The sequence below is a fragment of the Piliocolobus tephrosceles genome, chromosome 3 (assembly GCF_002776525.5).
Source record: "Piliocolobus tephrosceles isolate RC106 chromosome 3, ASM277652v3, whole genome shotgun sequence".
Classification (NCBI taxonomy): Eukaryota; Metazoa; Chordata; class Mammalia; order Primates; family Cercopithecidae; genus Piliocolobus; species Piliocolobus tephrosceles.
In genome coordinates, this window is record NC_045436.1 from 25,463,999 (window position 1) to 25,484,053 (window position 20,055).

The 20,055-nt window shown below is 35.1% G+C and overlaps 1 protein-coding gene and 1 pseudogene across 1 annotated transcript in view; one reads left to right on the plus strand and one right to left on the minus strand.

The window, feature by feature from the left end:
* LOC111551986 overlaps positions 1-16,632 on the minus strand; it is a 52,024-nt pseudogene extending 35,392 nt beyond the window's left edge.
* Positions 1-20,055, plus strand: part of MARCHF1 (membrane associated ring-CH-type finger 1) — an 827,429-nt gene that overhangs the window by 221,777 nt on the left and 585,597 nt on the right. The window lies entirely within an intron of this gene.

Here is a 20,055-nt window from a genome sequence, read left to right on the forward strand (position 1 = left end):
TAGAAATTTTTTCTTTTCATTTTAAATGGCCTGATGGCAAATGGCAAGATATTTTTCACATTTAAATAGCTATCTATGAAGCCTATTCTTGTTAATATTTACTTCATAAAACACACGTAAGTACATGTAAATAATTGTATTGTCTTTTGAAATAATATTTGTTTAAAAATATTTCACATATATAGCCCAAAATGTGTGCAATGTACCCAATTTACATTTAGGCTACCTCTTGAGTGGCAGAAAAGACAATATAGAATAGGTAAATAGAGTAATCACACTTCTCTGGCTTTTATAGTTTAGAAAGCTATTTCTGAATCTGTCATTAACAAACTTAAGACTTCAAAGAAAAGTCCTTAATATTTTAATGTATCATACTTTGTATATATTGTTATATATGTATATATCATACATGGTATTTTTTCTGACTTGTTAATAGCATATTTGTTTTAAAAGCATAAATTAAGATTTAAAAAATCAAATTATATTTTAAATGCAGAAGAAGAGATAGCTTTTTAATCTGTGATGAATTTTTCTTTTTAATTTTTAATTTTGGTTATTTGTGTGATGTATAAATCAGCATAGTTTGTCTATGGAGAACCCTTTTGCATAAAAGTATCATTTATTCCTAAGTGCTGATTTGTAAAAAGTTAATCCATTTTTAATCAAAGTTGGCCGAATTGCTTTTCCCATGTGGGTGGATTTTCTTTATTAAATTATCATTATATTCTCATACAGGTGCTATTGTGTGAGTAATAGTCTGACTAATTTTCAACATTACAAATTTAACAACTTGTGTTTATATATTTTGATTTTATCTCAATGATTCTTTATTTTTCCACCTGGATGGGTACTTGAGTATGAGTTATTCCTTCTATAAGATGTGTTAGAAAGTTTTCTTGTTTAAAAGGTTAGGGATGGTTTTTAAATCGATAAAAAGAAAATAGGTGTAATAAAAATTAACAGGTTTATAAATCTAAGGTAGTTTAAGTGACTGCTTTAGTGGTTGATGATTAGTGAAGATTTATGTGTTTCTGTTTGTGTGCATTAGTATATGCCATGTAATCATTATTTTCACCTAAAATGCCAGTTTATATATATTTTCTGTTGATGAAAAGAGTCAAACTTTATAAAATATTTGAAGAGATTTATTCTGCGCTAAACATACGTGATCATGGCCCATGACACAGCTTTCAGGAGGTTCTGAGAACATGTGCCCAAGGTGTGGGGTACAGCTTGGTTTTATATATTTTAGGAAGGCAAGAGACATCAATAAAATACTATTAAGAAATCCATTGGTTTGATTTAGGAAGGTGGAACAACTCAAACTGGGTGGAGTGGGTGGGGATGGTCTTTCAGGCTATAGGTAAATTTAAACATTTTCTAGTTGACAGTTGGTTGAGTTTGTCTAAAGGCCTAGGATCAATAGAAAGGAATGTTCAGGTCAAACATAAAGGATTGTGGAGACCAAGTTTTATCATGCAGATAAGCTCTTAGATAGCAGACTTTTGAGAGAGCAGTTTGTAAATTGTTTTTTATGGAACTTGAAAGGGTGTCTGGCTCTTAGTTGATTATCTTCTGGATCTGAGAAGGAAAGAAGGGAAACAAAGGGGGAAGAGGATTCTCTATAGAATGTGGATTTTTCCCACAAGAGACTTTAAAGGGCAATTTCAAGGTATGTCAAGGAAATGTATTTTGGGGTTAGTTTTTTCCTTGTCTCATAATGTTATGCCAGAGTCAGACTGAAAAGTATGTCACAATATATAGGATCAAATAAAACCCATCTGATGAGAATTCCTGGTTTGTAGAACATGACTCTCTAGACCCCTTAGGTAGGAATTTGGGTAAGATAAAAAATCAGAGCTTAGTCCTCATTTCTGATTATCTGGAAATATGGGACAGCAGAAAGTTAGAAATGACAAAATAAAATATATATTTTTAAAATTCAGAATAATTATGATACCATCTTAGCTAAAGCAATCTCCTCTACATTACTCTGGTTCCCATGGTTTAATTTGACTCACACCAAGTATCACCACCTGAAATCACAATCCTTAATGTATGTATATATGTAGGTACATGTTTATTTGTTTATTTTCTATCTTCCCCCGTTTCCATTAGAACATAAACATTCCATAAGGGCAAGGATTTTATCATTCTTATTCATATTGCAACTGCAGGACTCAGAATAATGCTTGGCAAACAGTAGGCACTAAATATATAGAATGAATGAGTGTATAGATATGGTTAGAATTATAGAAGCTAACAAGAGCTGCCTAACCAAGAAATTCTTAGTAAGATTGTGAAGGGCAAAGGTCAATAAAAACTGAATAATTGGAAACGTCAAGAAAGCTGCAGTTCTATAAACACATGAAGTAAAAGCTTAAGGTGTTTAGAAGCTAGGGAATTAGGACGTTGGCCAATATTTTTTTTGTGGGGGGGTGGGCTGAGTTAGAAAGAAATACTTTTAATTTTATTTTCCTATTTTAAATAAAGTCACAACATGAAACAACCTGAAAAGCATTTAGGCCAGCACTCGTGCCTTCTTTGCATGTAGTGGCTTCAGTGGAGTAGGAGAGGCTGGCTCCTGCTGCTTGGATGAGCCCTTGGGGAATATGATGGAGCTGTTTTCAGAGTCAAATCCTGTGAGCATTGCAAGCCCAGAAATGGAGGTAAAGAAGATGCCCAATTCTGTCACAATTTCTTTAGTTTGAGACAGGTACAGCATAGGAAGTATTGCTCCAGGAAAGGACTATTGTTTGTAACATTAAAAAGTACCTCTATTTTCAGTCTTTCAGTTTATAACATTTCATAGATAAGAATAATTTCTGTCTGAGAACAAAGGATATCACCCCTGTCACCACTCAACTGGTGGCACTGGTGGTAGTTTTCGTATTGTAATTTTGAACTTAAAGAACAAATGAACTTGCAACCAGTCTTTCAAAATTCAAATAGAGGAGCTTCTGTAGTGTTTTTTTCTCATTAGAACTATCTTAGCTCTCCTATTCATCACTGACTTAGTTTCTATTGCTGTTACTACAAATCATTGCACACATTGTCTTAAAATAATTCACATTTATTTTCTTACAGTTCTGGAGGGCAAAAGTCCAAAGTGGATCTCCTTGGGCTCAAATCAAATGTCAGCATCATATTCTTTCTGGAGGCTCTAGGAAGAATCTATCTCCTTTCCTTTTCCAGTTTTGAAAGATCCTTGGATTGTGATTTTCTTTCATCTTCCAAGCCAGCAATGGCCGGTCAAGTCTTTCTCACATCACAACACTCCACCACTGACACTTTTGACCTCCTGTTCCCATTCAAGGACACTTATGATTACTTTGGGCCCACTCAGATGGTCCAGGATATCAGCTGATTAACAACCATAATTCTATTTGCTACCCTAATTCTCCTTTGCTAAGTAACATATTTCTAGATTCTGGGCATTAGAACGTGAACATCTTTCGGAGACAGCTACTTGTCTACAGATATATTTTCTTTATGAAAATGTGTGGTTTTTATAAACATCTATTCCAAGAAATGAACTATTCTATTTTCATGTCTTGTTGAAATGGTCCAAGTCTAGAGTAGAAAATCGACACTCTTGTTTACTCCTGGTCAGTTTATTCCTCAAAAAGAACCAAGGTCAAGGTACACCCAGAGAAGAGTCAAGCTTAAAGAGGACCAAGCTCAAGACCACCAGAGTAGGGCAAGGTCAGAACACTCACAGCTGAAATTTCATTTTTCCAATTAGACTTTGCTGCTCTTTTGAAGAATACCTGTTCTCCACGAGAAGAAAGCAATGACGTTGCTTGTTATATGTAACAACCTGTTTGCAGACACAGAAGTATCAAAGAGGGGTTTATATGCAGTGACTTTTGGTACAATCCCTGTGTTTAGTGGAAGCATTTATACCCTGGGAAAAACTTGAAATTAGCGTTTTACTTTTGCAAAGCACACAACACTTGAGGCACTCCCAAAGTTTTTAAAAATAAAGTTCGAAACAAATTACTTAAAATTCATTATTATCTCTCCAGGTAAACTCTAATAATAAAATGTATGTATTTGACCTCTGTGACAGATTCTATATTGGAATTTATCTCTGTAATTAACTTGTAATGGAATTTCACTTTCTAATTGTGTTCACATAAAATCTAACAGTTGCTTATTTTATACTGTTTTGGCAGGAACTGTTCCATCACATCATTTTATGAGGCAATAATATAATGTCTAAATAGAAACACTCGGAGCACGAATAATTTATCTTATCGAATAACAAAGAGATTTTCATCAATAAATCAGGAAATCAGATTACTTTTCATGTGGGCCAGCCCTGAGCGAGACACTAATGGCTGCAATAAATGTCATGATTAATGACGTTTGAATGTCAGAAGTTTGAAAATTCAACATAAATTTATTAAATATCCAGACATTCATAAGTTAATCCACACCTCAAGCAAACCATTTAAGTTTCTTTACATCATTCATCCAACATCTATGTTCTAGAACCTTCTCATTTATCTCACCCAAAATTGTATGGATTCATGGCCTTTTTGTATACCCAAAATTGTGTGGATTCATGGCCTTTTTGACCAAAACCAGGAATTCTTACTACTGACCCAAATCTAAAAATGTCTGTTTTTACTGAAGGAGTCCTTGAAGATTTTGCTAAGGAACAAGCTTTGGCAAACAAAGACAACGTTTAATAAAAATGTATTGATTAAAAAGAAGAAAAGCTCTGAAAGGCAGTCATTTCTCGAGAAAGCTGATATGTTATGATAAACTTTTCTAGGCTTTTGTCTATTCCCTGGTTGTTGTGCCATATAAACATCTTCTTACTCCACTCTCTGAACAGTATATTCCATGTTCTGATGATTTCTGAAGTGTTATCTGTTAGATTTAATAAGAATTTACATTTCAAATGCAAAGATCTTAGACAAGAGCTAGAGTTCATAGGCCATACTAAATATATCTGAGTTAGTCCATTTTGCATTGCTATAAAGGAATGACTGACTGGGTAACCCAAAGAGGTTTATTTGGCTCACAGTTCTGCAGGATGTACAAACATGGCACCAGCATCTGCTCAGCTTCTGATGAGGCCTCAGGAAATTTATGGTCATTGCAGAAGGCAAAAGGGGAACTGGTATATCACATGACAAGAGGCAGCAGGAGAGATGCCAAGTTCTTTAAACAATCAGATTTCACATAGAGTAAAAACTCACTCATTACCGCAATGGCAGCACCAACCCATCCATGAAAGACCTGCCCCTGCCAGACCTCAAAACCTCCCATTAGGCCCACCTCCAACATTGGAGGTTATCTTTCAACATGAGATTTGGAGGGGACAAAACATCTGAACTATAACAATATCCTTGCCTACAGGAAATTAAATATCATGTTACTAGACAGCACTTGTGAGACATGTTAGTGTCTGTGTTCATGTTAATTGTTATGGGTGGTTTGAAGGCAGAATAAGCAACATTTGCTAGAATCTTCTAGAATTACTTATCAGAATTAATCTTTTTTAAAAAATAATATTTATAATGGCACAGTGGTCAATTAGCCAGAATTTTCTAAAGGACTTGGCACATGCTTAACAATAGCTTGATAAACATAATTTTTCTTATAACAATACATGTTTTTTTTTTTTTTATTTGAGGACCTTCATTGCTATAGGAACTTCAGCTTCAGTCAATGGCTTAAATAGAAGCAAAACAGAAGAAACCATGCTCACCTACAGATTTTTACAGACTGAAAAGTTATAGGGAAAGCAAAGTATGAATAAAGAAACTAGGAAAAGGGTAAAGAAATGGTAGAATGGGGTAAAGATTAATTAAGAGAACATGGCCAGTCATCATTAGCAGTAAAGGATTACTTAACCAGGATCTATGGGATATGACATTTTCTTCAAGAGTCTGAATTATCAGATGTCATTTGTGTTTATTTTGACACTGATTGATTTTGGAATTGTATTCAAGAATTGAGCAAAATCTTGTGAACTGGCATCATGTCAACATCCCCCACTAGTAACTGTAGTTCCAATATCTTTTTGGTCCTCTGTTACATAGAGTTTCTTGGTTAAATTTGTGTGTGTGTGTGTGTGTGTGTTATTTTTTTAAACCAAGGTTCATGATCATCACAACTGGATAGCTATTGCCATAATGTATTTTTGGAAATATGAAATGAAAAGGACTGAGTACTAGACTCCTTCTAATACCTGAATTTGGATATTAAAATAAAATATGAATGTATTTTGCTTAATCAAATTTTAGCAAATTTGAATGTTCTATAGATTATACTTTGCTATATTTATCTAAAATCCAGAAAGACTTTTAATGGAAAGGCTAAATCAAGCTGATTAACGTGTAATTTTAACTGACTTTTAAAGTATAGTTTGCACTCTTTGAGTAATTATTTGGGGCACAAGGTTTTTTATAAAGGCGATTTTCAACAGTTATTTCTGCACAGTACCTTTAAGAGGGTATGTGAAGAATTTGTACTTTTACCAAGTTACCATTTTCCCCAAAGCTTGCACACTGCCAGGTGAAATCATGGGCTCTATGTTGCAACTTGTAGCGGTGCATGTCTTCTTTTTTCAGTTAGAGAGTTAATCTTGTTGTAAGGTGCAGGTCATGAAAATATGACCAAAGATAGACCAAGGAATAGTTAAGAGCCTGATTTGGTATGGCACAGACTTGTTAATTTTAATAGAAATGATGGGGGGAGGTTGTCTTTAAATAAGTTTTAGTATGTGATTCTTCTTTGTAAGTAGTTGTCTAAAGACAGCTAAAAAGAAACTTGCTGGAACTGGTTTTCAGATGAAACAAATAGAAGTCACCATTGGTTGATTATATAAAAAAGAAACCAATATCTATGTCAGAGACCCATGGTGATCTTAAAATATTAGCTCACAGAAAAAGTTCTAGAAGCCCCCATCCTTAGAAAATATCAGTAGTGGTGTACATTTGCCACAAAGGAAGGACAAGGAAGTCACTAATGCCTGCTGCTACAACCAGGAGAAGCAGCTGCTGATCAGTTCTCCCCAGTTTTCTCTTTCCACTTAAACTCACCAAGTGATCTACTGTTAGAAGCCAATTTCAGAAGCCGCCTTTGAGAATATACCATCAGATGGTAGGAAAATAGGATGCTATTATTCAGAGAACCTCTCAACACTTGGGGTAGCAAATAGGTTTCCATTTTTATGCTGACTCTCATTGATTGTTAGAGACCTCCTGCAGCACTGTCTTGAGAAAATTTAGGAGGTCATGTTCAGGTTACTTGAGTAAGGATGTTATGATTAGTTAGAGATGTCCTTTGTGGATAAGAGTATAGGCATGTAGGTGTAGCATGAGTCACTCTTGACAACTGAGTTCAGCGTGTGTGTGTGTGTGTGTAGGTATATATGGGTGTGTGTATGTATGTATTGTGTGTGTATGTTGCCAAAAACACTGGGGGTTCCACCTAGGTCCTGCTGCTTTCTGCACAGAAAGAAAATGAGAGAGACAAGTATTGCCAAGGAAGAAGACTTTAGTTGGGTGCTGCAGCCGAGGAGATGGCAGATCAGTATGAAATCCATCTCTCTGACTACAATTAGGGGTTTATATAGCAGAAATGTACCTACATGCAGAAAAACAGGAATTAGTGAGGGGTAAGGAAGAGGAGTTAGTCAACAGGAAGCAGGTAGTTCGTTAGGCAATTTGTGGGTGAGGGGTCTGGCATCTTATTGTCCAAATGCAGTGATCTGGTCAGTTTCAGCTCCTTGATACTATCTGGGGGGCCTGCTGGTTGGTTTCCTGAGAAAGGAACTCAGGTAAGACAAATGTGAATTTCTCAAGTTCCAAGGATTTGAGGGTTGATTTTTTCTGTTTATTCAAAAGAAATGATAAACATCAATTCTATAGGACAATTGGGTCAGTTTCACATATATATAGCGTGTGTGTATACATAACATGGTGTGCGCGTGTGTGCGCGTGTGTGTGTGCCTATGTATCTTTAGAATCTAAGGGTATGTTTTACCTCATATGGAGAGAGAAATATTGGTGCTATTAGAATTCCAGAAACCTGTTAAAAGGTTTAATCCAGAAATAGTGGTCTTAATTTGTTAACTTTTCCTTAGATTTATTACATAGATTATACCTGAAAAAATAGATCAATTAACAAACCTTTATTATTGGGGGTTAGGAGAGAAAAATGAAGTGAAAGAGGTCATCAATTGCCCAGAAATTTGAGTGAGTCAAAATCTAATTTACTATCTCTATTTTCCTAATGATTGACATAGTTCATGACATAAATAGTATTAAACACTAGTTTTAGCATTTATAATAGCCATTAAATATACATGTTTGTATATAGTGTTCTTTAAATTTTAGTTCTTTAGCATTGGTTTTCCATTCTGCTTAAAGTATCTTTGAACTTTCAAACGAAAGACATTTTCTACTTCTGTGCTGAGTAAGCAACTCTTACAGCAGGGATGAGCAGCTCCTCCTCTCAGATCTGAGTTTCTCTCATATAAATACTACAGGTCATTTCTGTCACTCTATTACATAACTTTACTTTCCCAGTCCGTTGCTGACAGAAGGAGGCCCTTTCCCCCTCCTCTCCCCACCCCTCCCCTTCCCTCACCTCCCTTCCCTTCCCTTTTTTTTTTTTTTTTTTTGACTTCAGGTAGTTCAGCTGCTGCTGCCAATCAGCGTTTCATGGTTTTGTTTGTTTGTTTCTTTTGATACAGGAAGTCACTAACTGTTAGACTATCAACATTTCTTACATGAAAAGGACTGGGTTAATGAATATGAGATTTTGAAAACCTTTTAAAGGTCAGAGCTTTCTACTTATGTTTGGCACTTTACTGGTATCCTTCAAGATTTTTTTTTAAAGTAAAGAACCCTGCATTTCGTCTGGTACATGATATTCATATGTATTTATTATTAAATATTATCAGGTTCTCTGAGATTTTCTGTGTTATTAACCAGCTAAGTTTCCAAGTTTTGCAAAATACTGTACTCATCTTACCACAGAACTTTATGCTTTCACAGAACTCTTGAGTATGTTTCACATACTAGACCAAAACAAAATTATTGCTTTAATATGCATTTTACATATGCAAAATTCAATTTCAAAAAAGCCAAGTGAGTAGTTACAATGAGATAACTGAAAAATAAATTCTAGCGTATTTTTGTTATAATAACAATTTCGTCATGGCTAAGTCCATGCCTTACCAACCCAGTATTTCAGAATACTTTTTTAAATCAAATTGTTTAGCCCTGATAGCTTTCAAATACCTAATTGCCTATACAAAAATTTAATCTCTCTGAGATAGTCTTACTTATTGCTGAAAACCTCTTCTAGCAAGGAGCTATCACTTAATGTACTCTAGACAAGCCTCCACATAAGGTGATGAAATCTCCCTCTTCAGTTCTTAGCCCTCATGAGATCACCAAGGCAAGCAGAGGAGTGATAATGACTGATGCTTGCTTCTACTGGCATTAACACTCTGCACTGTTCTGTCCATACCATTTCATCTGAGTTGTGTCCATACCCGTTCCTTAATTTGCTCCTGGTATATTCCCATTTGGTAAGTGCTCAAAACCTGCTACTACTGCAAGTCCTCCAAGAACACCTGTATCTCAAAGTCCAGGCCCTACTTCTTGGAAGTGATCTCAAAGTCCAAGGTCAGGCCTAGCTCCCTTGCTCCTACTTCTGGTCACAGGATTTCACTCTTCTTTGGCTCACAAACACTTGAAACCCTTTATCTCTCCTATAAGAGAGTCTTTGTGTATTATGTCAATGCAACATTGACATAATGTACATGTCTATGTCACATCAACACATTTTCCAAAATGTAGTTGAACAGTCTTAAACAGGGCTATATATACGACAATAATTTTATAGTGCTGGTTGGTCTTACCCAAGCCCAGACCATTTTTATTTTTATTTTATTTTATTTTTTATTATTATACTTTAAGTTCTAGGGTACATGTGCACAATGTGCAGGTTTGTTACATATGTATACTTGTGCCATGTTGGTGTGCTGCACCCATCAACTCGTCATTTACATCAGGTATAACTCCCAATGCAATCCCTCCCCCCTCCCCCCTCCCCATAATAGGCCTTGGTGTGTGATGTTCCCCTTCTCGAGTCCAAATGATCTCATTGTTCAGTTCCCACCTATGAGTGAGAACATGCAGTGTTTGGTTTTCTGTTCTTGCAATAGTTCGCTGAGAATGATGGTTTCCAGCTGCATCCATGTCCATACAAAGGACACAAACTCATCCTTTTTTATGGCTGCATAGTATTCCATGGTGTATATGTGCCACAGTTTCTTAATCCAGTCTGTCACTGATGGACATTTGGGTTGATTCCAAGTCTTTGCTATTGTGAATAGTGCCGCAATAAACATACTTGTGCATGTATCTTTACAGCAGCATGATTTATAATCGTTTGGGTACATACCCAGTAATGGGATGGCTGGGTCATATGGTACTTCTAGTTCTAGGTCCTTGAGGAATCGCCATAGTGTTTTCCATAATGATTGAACTAGTTTGCAATCCCAAATATCTTTCTTTCGACAAATATCTTTCTGAACATCTGTCTAAAGTCTAAGGGGGCTCAGTTTAGGATTTTCAGTGTAACCTCTCAACAGACACATACATACCCAGAAGCAATAATCAAATATTAAGATAATACAGAACTGATAAGGACTTCTCTCAAAGAAGCATTCAAGTTAGTCAGGTTAATGCTTTCTCCAGGAAAAACGGCAGATGACTCTCTTTATATTTAGATAATAAAGAGCCTTTTCAAATTATTTTTCCAGATCTAAAGAAGAGACTCATTTCACAGAGCCAACCAAAAGTATAACCCAAACTACTTACAATTTGAAAATCATATGGCTGGGCATGGTGACTTGTGTCTGTAATCCCAGTACTTAGGGAGGCTCAGATGAGAGGACTGCTTGATGTCAGGTGTTCGAGACCAGCCTGGCAACATAGCTACATCTCATCTCTTGAAAAAATAATGCTCCTCTACAGGTTCTTCTCCTCAAGGTTAGCAACCCACTAACCAAACAAACAAAAAATTAAGTATCTTACACACTTATATTTTATGTGTGTGTTTTTTAATTTAGCTGTTAGCAGGGATATAGACTTTTCCAATCTCTTCACTCAGAAATAATCTCCTCTTTCCTAGACATTCTGTACAACACTTTGACTCTCTTCTTGCATTGCTAGCTTTCTAATCATTTAGGTACCTTGGTTTTTATACCATGTTGTAAACTGTGAGGATAGAGACAAAGATCTTTTTCATCTCTGTGTTCCTTTCCATGCTTGGTTAATACACTACCCAACATGTCCTTTTGTGTCATTGTTTCTTAAGAGTAAGGGTCTTGCATTATTTTTTAATTTAGTTTGTATGGTTCCTATAGAAAAAATATTCACAGACTCTTAGAGCTGTTGGAATATTACCTTTAATGCTCATGATCCCTGATAAAGAGTCACCGAGGTAATGTTGTCATGTGTGTAGAAGGTTAGAGGCAGATGCTGAGGAAGTTACTTCACTCCCTGCATCAGTTTTCTCATCCATGAAATGAGGTTCCTAATGGGACCTTCCTAATAGTGTCTTATGAAGATTATTTGAAATTAATTTATGTAAAGCTTTTAGAACAGTGTCTGACACATGGTTCATATTCAGGAAAAGGTTAGCTGTTATTATTAACATTGTCTTAGTAATTTGAAAGATCAATATCTCTTTAAGTCGAGCCAAAGGAGAACTAAATATACCAAAAATGTACACTATCTAGCCAATGCTAATGAAAATTTAGTTTTGTGGTATGTATACTGCCAAACTTAAGTAGCCCACAGAATAAGCTGACACAGTCTTACAAGTTCTCTATTTTCCAGGATTGAAAAAAAAAAAAAAAAAAAAGAAAGTTAAGGTTACAATTGCAAAAAGAAAAAAAAAAGAAAACAAAAACTCCTAGATAATGCCAGAGATCAGTAAAAAATAAACCAGATGAAAAAGTACTTAATACCTGAAAATGTCTTATTTGGCCCCATAAGTCCTGTTGTAAACATAAACACTGTCACTCCTCCGGACAGCTCACTGGCTGCTGGGGGCCACTGTGACAATTTGACCCTAAACAGCTTTCCTTGGCTTTGTCATTACTACAGTGAGACACGCCTGGAAGAACCTAACAGCCAAGGAGTAAAGGAGTGAATAAATTTCAGAAATTACCACCAGGCAACAATGTGGTTTCATGCCCTTTACTTTGTGCTCGTTTCAGGTCAACTTGCTCAAAAGAACCTCACAATAAATCTGTTGCTATCAGTTCTTCTTACCAACTTTTTATCATTTCTATGTGTATTTTATTGTTTCTTGTTTTGGTGGCTTAAAGATTTTAATTCCATCATAACAAGGGAAAATATTCCCCAGAAATCTGGAAACTCTATAATGATTAGATACAATACTGGAATTTACCGTTTTATTAATGGTGTACTTTATTAAATGTAATTGCCCAAATTAAGATGTTAATGTGTTTCTTTTTTGTATATGACATGTTTTACCAGGAAAACATATTCTCATATATCCTGAAAAAGCATAAAGAGTTTTTATTATTAGATGTTAACCTGATAAACCTAATCCATAGCATTTGGCTGAAAAATCTGAAATGCATTTTCCACTAATATTGTGAAAACAGGTTGATAGCTGAATTTTCCTTGCTGCTGTTAAAAAAAAAATCACTCTGTTGATGTTGCATGAAATATATTACCATATATTTTATCATCAAGTTTTGTCTGTCATGTTCTATTATCCTACTATCATAGAAATATATTAACATAATTATTTTACTAAGATTAGTTCTCCTTTTGACATATTCTGGAGTTTCAGTCTAGTAAGCAACCAGGCTGTCTATTAAGGAGAAGAAAAGTCTTTAGGAAAGTCCTGACAATTTTAAAGTTAGAAAATACTTCAGAATTAATATGAGATAGATACCAATGACAAAAAAATAGAATAATTATTAGGCAAATAATAAGAGCGGTGAATTTGAACTGAATTGAAAGACATTAAAATAGCAATATTTTTGACTAAGGTAAAGCTTGTCATGTTCAAATTTCAAAATACTGTTTTTTTTCCCTTTAGATACGAACAAATTGTTTAGACAATTCGTTTCTTTCAATCCTTTGGAGTCTAACAAAACTTTAAAATATCCTTCTTTCATACATGGGAAAGTGATGTGTGAAAAGTCTGCATCTGTGTTCCTAAGCTTTGAAATGGTGTAATTTTTTTTGATATATCTACCCCTATATCACAAAACTGCATTCTTCCTACCCCTCTTCTCTTCCATACCACATTGATTCTTTGGGAATAATCATAGTCAGGGAAACACATAACTTTAACAGTCCCAGGTAACATGAGTTGGTTGACTGCTCATGCTCTGTCCGCAAACTCTCAACTTCACATTCCAGGTGTGTTCACGGCAAGCCAGCCTTGGAGGGGCACCAGGTGACATGGAGCATTGCAGCCTCTGGTGGGCCAGTTGAAAGGCTCCGCAGTTGAGGTGTCCCCAAGCAGCCCTCTGATGGAGTTCCTGAAGTGCTCAGTAAGATACACAGCCCTTTGTTAAGTTCCAGGAGGCCTAATTGCTTTCAGTACCCCACTGTCTTCCCTGCTCCCAGCCAATCTGCTATGCTGAGCCCCTGAGTATTCTGGTGGGGCAAGAAAGAGGGGGCTCTTGAGCAGTGTTCTACACATCTGGGGAAGCCAGGTTACTCACTCACTCTGCTCTGACTTTCCCTTGTGGGAAGAGTTTCAGGACAAGGGATATCTGTTGGCACTTAGCTGGACCCTCTGCAGGAGAGATAATGGAAGGAAAGTGAAACTGTTTTTCTTACTTCTTCAATGCATCTATTCTTGGCTTTTATTTTTTTCTACTTCAACTGTTTGCTGGAACTTCTTTATTGGATTCCTAGACTCCCACAGACGCACTCTTGTCGTGGGTGATTGTCCAAATCGGTGCACTGCGAGAAGATAGTAAACCATTCTGCCATCATGCCAGCATCACTCTCCCAGTTAGGATATATTTAAACTGATGCTGATCTGCACAGGAAAAAAAGATGGAAATTTGATCATTGAAGAAAACATGTGTATATCTTTTCTCTATATCTTATCATTTTTCTATCTAGAAATCGATGTAGTCTTTCTTATCTAAAGTTCCTAAAGTTATTGTTCTACGACTTAAATATAAAAAGGATTTACTTTTGGGCCTTTAGAAGAATCTGAATCCCTGAAGTGGACCCCTGAACATTCGCTTTTATTGAGTTGAGGAAAAACTTAAGTTTCTGCATTTTCACAAGGAATTCCAATAATCCTGGTGTGGATATTTCTTAGACCACATCTTTGAATATTTTAAATGGTAATTATCTCCATCAGTATCAAATGCAGTTATGCATTAAGTAACTTATTTTTGTTGATGGCTGATACAGTCTGACTCTATGTCCCCATCCAATTCTCGTCTTAAATTGTAATCCCCACGGGTTGGGGAAGGGACCTTGTGGGAGGTGATTGAATCATGGGGGTGTTTTCTCCATGTTCTCATGAGAGTGAGTGAGTTCTCATGAGATCTGGTAGTTCTGTGACAGACTTTTCCACCCTTCCCTCTGCACTTCTCTCATGCTTCTTCTCCTTCTTGTTGCCATGTGAAGAAGGATGTGTTTGCTTCCCCTTCCCCTATGATTGTGAGTTTTCTGAGGCCTCCCCAATCCTGTGGAACTGTGAGTTAATTAAACCTCTTTTTTAAATAAATTACCCAGTCTTGGGTATTTCTTCATATCAGCACAAGAATGGACTGATACAATGGCTTTAGCAATTTAAGCAAATCCTTCACTGAATTATTGATTGGCTGTCATGCTAAAACAGCATCAAATATTTTTAAAAGGCAGTGCTCTCTAATTCTTCTGTATATAATGTACTCTATTGCTGTAGTGTTTCCAAATGGAAGAACTCTATAATTTTAACTGAATCATAGTGCCTCTCCAGTATTTCTGATTTATATGGAGCTAAGGAGGCTCTGCATAAAATAGAAGTAAGAAAGAAGACACAGTGCACCGATTTGGACAATCACCCACAACAAGAGTGCCTTTGTGGGAGTCTATGAGTCAAATAAAGAAGTTCCAGCAACTAGGAGGACTATGTCTTTTTATTTAAATAAGAGGATCTTAAAGACAATGATCAAAGCAAATTCTTCAAAGGACAAAATAAAATGTAAAGGAAGTATCATGGATACCCATTATCCTGCCTAATTTTGACGATATTGTCCAGATGCAGGTCAACTTGCTCCATACTTTACTTGGTTAGAGATATAGTCGCTCAATTAAACTTAAGCAAAAAAAAATTTTTTTTTTTTTTTTAACTAAGACTGATTCTCTGACGACTCCATAATACTTGTTTTTGTGCTTTGAATCTCCTATTTTTTTTTAAGTTGGTAACATATGCTAAAAGAAGCTCAAGGAGTTAAAAAAAAGGAGAGAAAAGACAAAAGTAATTCTCTCTTTTATACCAATACACAGTCCTCGGGTTCTTCCCCTTGGAAGCAAATGCTATCAGGCGTGTCTATTTCTTAAGTGTATTTCTAGAGTATACTGAATATTGTGGAGTGAGGGTAAGTGTGATATGAGAAGGAATATAAATAAATGCAGGTCAGGAAATGCCCTTGGTTTCAAATTAGCAGGAGACATGCACTAAAGAATGTCTTAGTAACCTAAATGAGTTAATATTACTAAGCAGCATTTTTACCACCAGAGAATGACTTAGATACCAGAGAAAATGTAATATATTCTTCGAGTATGCATGTATTCTCTGAGGAAAAATAAATGAAATTTTTCTTAACAAGTACTGCTTTCAGCAGCCAACAGAAATTTAAATGATAATGCATTTTAGCATAATGAAAATTACCTGAGTTTTAAAATAACCCTTGGGATTGTAGAAACACTGGCAACCAATCAATTGTTCTTGCAAAGCAAGATCAATGACTACCCTCTTGTAGGAATGTGTTTGAGAAACAATTTGGAGGTAAATGGAGAAATTGCTTTCTTTGACCTATTTATGAAATTTCTTTGTAATACGTGACTAAAAAGATTTTTAGGAAGATTAAAAAATATATACTGGCACCAAAAGGGCAAAAGTTGTAAATAATTATTAAGTAAGAATGACTTTGAAAGCAAAACTTTAATTGAATACCTACTACTTATAAGATACTATGCTAGGGTTATAAAATAACTTTGAGAAATTTTCAGTATAATTAAGAAATGACATACATGCAAAGAGTATAATCTTCATCTAATACAGTATCTATTTAGAAAATGAGACAGAATTAAGTGGACTCTGTAAATCAGATTCTCTTCAGACTTGTGCTACTCTTTGTCTTTTTTGCAAAGCAGTAGGTCATCTAGGTTAATGGGACTGCTAGCAGTTAGCAGGTAGATAGGCAATGCCCACTACTGAGATCAGCCAGATGCTCTGCTAACACATACCACATTTTAAGAGGTTTAGCTCTCTTGGGCTGTGCTTCTATCAGCACTTACCAACAGCCTCGGTTAGTAATTTATTTTTGGTAAAGTTACCAATAACTAGTCTTTGGTCATTAGAATTCATGTAGGTGCAAATATGTAATTTCTCTTTAGGTAAGATTTCATTCTCTGTTGCACTGTAGATTTGTGTTTATATTTGTGCTTATATTTTAATGTGATGAGACTTTTCTTCAAATAAATTTTATAATGGTTTTGAATTCAATAATATGATAACCTGTTTTTCTTGTGCAAGTTCACAACCAATTCAGAGAAAGAGAGGAATCGCAATGACAGAAGATCAAAATGTGAGTTTTATGCTTGATAAAAGCTAGATTGGAGTACATGGCTTCAGTGTGCAGTAATAATGGGCATGTCCTTCAATTTTAAACTAGGCAAACTTTTCCACTCACGCTTTAGAGCAGCTGGGCAACCACAAGTTTTCCCCACAGGAGCAGATCCTTTACTGCCTGTCTGAGAGTACCCTAGAATATGTGCATTCTGCTGAGCTATCCTTATAAAGAGTAAGACCCCTAAAGAGACTGAGCCACATTTTGTCTGTTTTTTTCTCCCAAATACACCAGTCAGATAATTTACTCCCTTTCCTCTTTAGAAAGTTGATTTCAGCTGTGGGGCAACTATAGTACAAATTGTGTCTGGGATAGTTTATTCCTTCAGAGATCAAGGAAGCTAAAGACTAATGGAATCATGTCAAAAGGAAAAATAACCCAGCTTGAAGATGTTCTTGCTGGATAAATTTATGACACAGTGAGCATGAAAATAAAATGCTGTCTAGAATTGACTGTAAGGTATATATTTTTAAAAATCCATGAACCCTAATGATAATTTATAAATAAATATAATATGTACACATACATATATAGATACACAAATATGAAAATGAGAAAGAAGAAAAACACTTTTCTTATGCAAGATGCACTAGATTATAAAGATATATAGAATGATAAGACTGGAAATTTAACATTTGTAATTAATTCAGGTTAAGTGTCATCGGTAAACACTAAAGCCATTATGTCGATGGTCAGTGAACAGGATATTCAAATGTTGGCAAAGGAATCCAACACAGATTGCAAGGGGGAAAAATGTACAGTTAAAATAGCCAGAACTTGCAGTCGCCGTCTTAACTAAATAACTACATTTATAGTTGATGATCACTAATGGTGGGATAAGGTGGTAATTTTTTACTTTTTGCAGTGATGCAATATGAAGAAAATCACCTCTAATGTATTCTTGCCAACAATGTCAACCATAATCTAATCAAACATCCACATTTAATTAAAGAGAATATAGAAGACAGAGGAAAGGTTAAATGATCCCAAGTGCTAAAACAACAACAACAACAACAACAACAACAACAACAGGACAGGACTCTTTTGTCAAAAAAAAAAGTGATTGTTTAAAAAAATTAAGATGAAGAGGCTAAAAGCAAACAAATGCAATGTATAAGCCTTGATAAGATCCTAGTGAAAGGAATAAAGAGGAAGGAAGAGGGGGAGCAAGAAAGGGAGCAAAGAAAGGATTATTTTATCATTATTTTTCTTACTACAACAACTTGTCTCTCTTGAAGTGTGAAACATTTTTGTTACTAGCTAACAGGCAGCTACAGGTTTTTGTTTATTTTGCTTTATGTTGTTCCATTGGCTGTTCTGTGACTAATTTCTTACTGTTAAGAATCAATACTTTTCAAGTAGTAATTCAAGTTTTTATTTATATGTAGAATTTATACATTAATATTCTCAAGTAATTTCTGGAGAGGACTAGTATGTCAATGCATTTCTGTAAAATATATTTGCCTTTTTAATAGAAATGTACATGACATGTATCACATGTATTCAATACACAGACGTCATGTAAGAAATTGCATTTTTATGTAAAGCTAATGAATTCACTGAAGACTTCTCAGGAGTTAAGTTATTTAATATGGTGGCTGTTTCATAATATATCTGTAAATTACTTAGAGCAGCAGGAAAAAGAAACAAGTTTGCAAAAACGGCCATTAGCACCATAATTTTAAAAGATTTGATCTTCCCTTTAATAAAGCTTTAGATCCTGGGATAGTCACTAATTGTTTCCTATTTCTATTTGCCTATAATCATACAAAAGAAGAGGTATAAATTTATATTACCTAAATATGATATTAATTTGTTTTTCTCAATAGTTCTCAAAAACTATTTCCTTTAAGCAGATTACAATGCTATTATAAAAACTGCTCTCTCAAGTTTTAAAACAAATTAGGTCTACAATTATGGGATTGTATTTCCAAATGCCACATGCAATTTGCTCTGACACAAGGGATTTTTTCACATAGACAAACATTTCAACTTCTTCTATTATTTATGGAAAATTAAACAGAAAACTTCTCATTTCATACCTGCATATACTTTATTTAGCTTCCTTCCATCTGCTCTGCACATGCTTTTATAAAACTGTATCCCATGGCAACCCCCAGTGGCATTTTAGCTCCACATCTCCCAACTGAGCTCATATCTCCTAGGGAAACCACCTTAACACCTCAAGTAAAGCTCGTTTGTCATTAATTTGGAGGGAGTTTGGTTTGGTAGAATTCTCTCCACAATTTCTGTGATAGGATATATATGTTACATACACATTTCTTTATGCTTCCAAGAAAATACTTGATTTTTCACATGGTTTGTGAATCATGTTTAAATCCCAAAGAGAGGAATGAGTCAGGTTATTTTACAAAATCACAAAGAAATGGCAGATAATCATTTTTATCAACATAAAAGATGTCTTGTATACTATAAAGTTACTTGAAATAAAGCTTATAACATTTAAACATGTAATGGGAAGAGAAAAATTCAGGTACATGCATGTACTTCAGATTTGTAACACATAACGACATCAATCAATGTATTAATTTATGCTGGGGAAAATGTGATATACTGGACAGAACAGTGAATCAAAACCAGCAGAGCTGGGATCTGTTCACAAGGTGTGGCCACTTATGGCCATAGTATTTAGAGAAGTCATTTAATCTCTGTAAGACCCAATTTTCCAGATCAGAAACTGGGTGAAGCCTCTCAGGGTGTTGTGAAGATAATATGAGATTCTTATAAAAACACTTTGTTAAGGACAGAGCACTGTTTAGCGCAGGGTTTATTATTATACTCTTTAAATTGGTATTTTATTGCGAGTGTCATCTATACACAATGAAAACATAATGATATTGCAGCTTTAAGTACATTTATTTGAAACAATGAAATGATACTGTTAGAATCTTGAGGAGTGAAAAAGGAACAGTAAACTGCTTTCTGAATAATCTGTCCTTTCTTCAGAAATCAAAGCACTCTATTCCCTAACATTCAGTATCTCAATTTAAAATTACTTTTATACCTTTTAATACACATCCACACTTTTAAAACCATTTTCAAAGCAGAATTATTTTGAAAAATGTGTTAACATTATAATAAACCACCCTGAAGAAACTAAAATCCATATGTGCTTATGTATATCTTTAAAATATTCCATT